Consider the following 4,152-nt stretch of genomic DNA (forward strand, 5'->3'; position numbering starts at 1 on the left):
TGTATGATGGTGAGTCGTTCCATATCATATATCCCAAAGGTAGCCATCTGCTCCTTTAGGAGCTTTAGATATAGGCTTTATGAAACCTTTACCTTTTCCCGCATTCAGAAACAAAGTTTTTCAAACTGTGCGTTTCTTGAAAGTCAACACTCAAATTTCATCCAAAAGGAAAAGGTTTGATGGTGGGCCGATACTCTATCAGGGGTATGCCCATATGCCAGAAACCGCATTCAGAGCTTGTGAAATTGATATATGACGATTTCAAGCTTTGGAACTCTAAGTTTCTTAGGAGTTGAATATGAGCATATCTTGAAGAGAGAATACACTAGCTGCTTCCCAATGAAATATGTATGATGGTGAGTGGTTCCATATCACATATTCAAAAGGTAGCCATCTGCTCCTTTAGGAGCTTTAGATATAGGCTTTATGAAACCTTTACCTTTTCCCGCATTCAGAAACAAAGTTTTTCAAACTGTGCGTTTCTTGAAAGTCAACACTCAAATTTCATCCAAAAGGAAAAGGTTTGATGGTGGGCCAATACTCTATCAGGAGTATGCCCATTTGCCAGAAACCGCATTCAGAGCTTGTGAAGTAAATATATGACGATTTCACGCTTTGGCACTGTAAGTTTCTTAGGAGTTGAATATGAGCATATCTTGAAGAGAGAATACACTAGCTGCTTCCAAATGAAATATGTATGATGGTGAGTGGTTCCATATCACATATTCAAAAGGTAGCCATCTGCTCCTTTTGGAGCTTTAGATATAGGCTTTATGAAACCTTTACATTTTCCTGCATTCAGAAACAAAGTTTTTCAAACTGTGCGTTTCTTGAAAGTCAACACTCAAATTTCATCGAAAAGGAAAAGGTTTGAAGGTGGGCCGATACTCTATCAGGTGTATGCCCATATGCCAGAAACCGCATTCAGAGCTTGTGAAATAGATATATGACGATTTCAAGCTTTGGAACTCTAAGTTTCTTAGGAGTTGAATATGAGCATATCTTCAAGAGAGAATACACTAGCTGCTTCCAAATGAAATATGTATGATGGTGAGTGGTTCCATATCACATATTCAAAAGGTAGCCATCTGCTCCTTTAGGAGCTTTAGATATAGGCTTTATGAAACCTTTACCTTTTCCCGCATTCAGAAACAAAGTTTTTCAAACTGTGCGTTTCTTGAAAGTCAACACTCAAATTTCATCCAAAAGGAAAAGGTTTGATCGTGGGCCGATACTCTATCAGGGGTATGCCCATATGCCAGAAACCGCATTCAGAGCTTGTGAAATAGATATATGACGATTTCAAGCTTTGGAACTCTAAGTTTCTTAGGAGTTGAATATGAGCATATCTTCAAGAGAGAATACACTAGCTGCTCCCAAATGAAATATGTATGCTGGTGAGTGGTTCCATATCATATATCCCAAAGGTAGCCATGTTCTCCTTTAGGAGCTTTAGATATAGGCTTTATGAAACCTTTACCTTTTCCCGCATTCAGAAACAAAGTTTTTCAAACTGTGCGTTTCTTGAAAGTCAACACTCAAATTTCATCCAAAAGGAAAAGGTTTGATGGTGGGCCGATACTCTATCAGGGGTATGCTCCTATGCCAGAAACCGCATTTAGAGCTTGTGAAATAGATATTTGACGATTTCAAGCTTTGGAACTCTAAGTTTCTTAGGAGTTGAATATGAGCATATCTTCAAGAGAGAATACACTAGCTGCTTCCAAATGAAATATGTATGATGGTGAGTGGTTCCATATCACATATTCAAAAGGTAGTCATCTGCTCCTTTAGGAGCTTTAGATATAGGCTTTATGAAACCTTTACCTTTTCCCGCATTCAGAAACAAAGTTTTTCAAACTGTGCGTTTCTTGAAAGTCAACACTCAAATTTCATCCAAAAGGAAAAGGTTTGATGGTGGGCCGATACTCTATCAGGGGTATGCCCATATGCCAGAAACCGCATTCAGAGCTTGTGAAATAGATATATGACGATTTCAAGCTTTGGAACTCTAAGTTTCTTAGGAGTTGAATATGAGCATATCTTCAAGAGAGAATACACTAGCTGCTCCCAAATGAAATATGTATGATGGTGAGTGGTTCCATATCATATATCCCAAAGGTAGCCATGTGCTCCTTTAGGAGCTTTAGATATAGGCCTTATAAAAACTTTAACTTTTCCCGCATTCAGAAACAAAGTTTTTCAGAGTGCGCATTTCTTGAAAGTCAACACTCAAATTTCATCCAAAAGGAAAAGGTTTGATGGTGGGCCAATACTCTATCAGGAGTATGCCCATTTGCCAGAAACCGCATTCAGAGCTTGTGAAGTAAATATATGACGATTTCACGCTTTGGCACTGTAAGTTTCTTAGGAGTTGAATATGAGCATATCTTGAAGAGAGAATACACTAGCTGCTTCCAAATGAAATATGTATGATGGTGAGTGGTTCCATATCACATATTCAAAAGGTAGCCATCTGCTCCTTTAGGAGCTTTAGATATAGGCTTTATGAAACCTTTACCTTTTCCCGCATTCAGAAACAAAGTTTTTCAAACTGTGCGTTTCTTGAAAGTCAACACTCAAATTTCATCCAAAAGGAAAAGGTTTGATGGTGGGCCGATACTCTATCAGGGGTATGCCCCTATGCCAGAAACCGCATTCAGAGCTTGTGAAATAGATATATGACGATTTCAAGCTTTGGAACTCTAAGTTTCTTAGGAGTTGAATATGAGCATATCTTCAAGAGAGAATACACTAGCTGCTCCCAAATGAAATATGTATGATGGTGAGTGGTTCCATATCATATATCCCAAAGGTAGCCATGTGCTCCTTTAGGAGCTTTAGATATAGGCTTTATGAAACCTTTACCTTTTCCCGCATTCAGAAACAAAGTTTTTCAAACTGTGCGTTTCTTGAAAGTCAACACTCAAATTTCATCCAAAAGGAAAAGGTTTGATGGTGGGCCGATACTCTATCAGGGGTATGCCCATATGCCAGAAACCGAATTCAGAGCTTGTGAAGTAAATATATGACGATTTCAAGCTTTGGCACTCTAAGTTTCTTAGGAGTTGAATATGAGCATATCCTGAAGAGAGATTACACTAGCTGCTTCCAAATGAAATATGTATGATGGTGAGTGGTTCCATATCACATATTCAAAAGGTAGCCATCTGCTCCTTTAGGAGCTTTAGATATAGGCCTTATAAAAACTTTAACTTTTCCCGCATTCAGAAACAAAGTTTTTCAGAGTGCGCATTTCTTGAAAGTCAACACTCAAATTTCATCCAAAAGGAAAAGGTTTGATGGTGGGCCGATACTCTATCAGGGGTATGCCCATATTCCAGAAACCGCATTCAGAGCTTGTGAAATAGATATATGACGATTTCAAGCTTTGGAACTCTAAGTTTCTTAGGAGTTGAATTTGAGCATATCTTCAAGAGAGAATACACTAGCTGCTCCCAAATGAAATATGTATGATGGTGAGTGGTTCCATATCATATATCCCAAAGGTAGCCATCTGCTCCTTTAGGAGCTTTAGATATAGGCTTTATGAAACCTTTACCTTTTCCCGCATTCAGAAACAAAGTTTTTCAAACTGTGCGTTTCTTGAAAGTCAACACTCAAATTTCATCCAAAAGGAAAAGGTTTGATGGTGGGCCGATACTCTATCAGGGGTATGCCCATATGCCAGAAACCGCATTCAGAGCTTGTGAAATTGATATATGACGATTTCAAGCTTTGGAACTCTAAGTTTCTTAGGAGTTGAATATGACCATATCTTCAAGAGAGAATACACTAGCTGCTTCCCAATGAAATATGTATGATGGTGAGTGGTTCCATATCACATATTCAAAAGGTAGCCATCTGCTCCTTTAGGAGCTTTAGATATAGGCTTTATGAAACCTTTACCTTTTCCCGCATTCAGAAACAAAGTTTTTCAAACTGTGCGTTTCTTGAAAGTCAACACTCAAATTTCATCCAAAAGGAAAAGGTTTGATGGTGGGCCAATACTCTATCAGGAGTATGCCCATTTGCCAGAAACCGCATTCAGAGCTTGTGAAGTAAATATATGACGATTTCACGCTTTGGCACTGTAAGTTTCTTAGGAGTTGAATATGAGCATATCTTGAAGAGAGAATACACTAGCTGCTT

Source organism: Conger conger, unplaced genomic scaffold, assembly GCF_963514075.1.
Source record: "Conger conger unplaced genomic scaffold, fConCon1.1 SCAFFOLD_59, whole genome shotgun sequence".
Taxonomy (NCBI): Eukaryota; Metazoa; Chordata; class Actinopteri; order Anguilliformes; family Congridae; genus Conger; species Conger conger.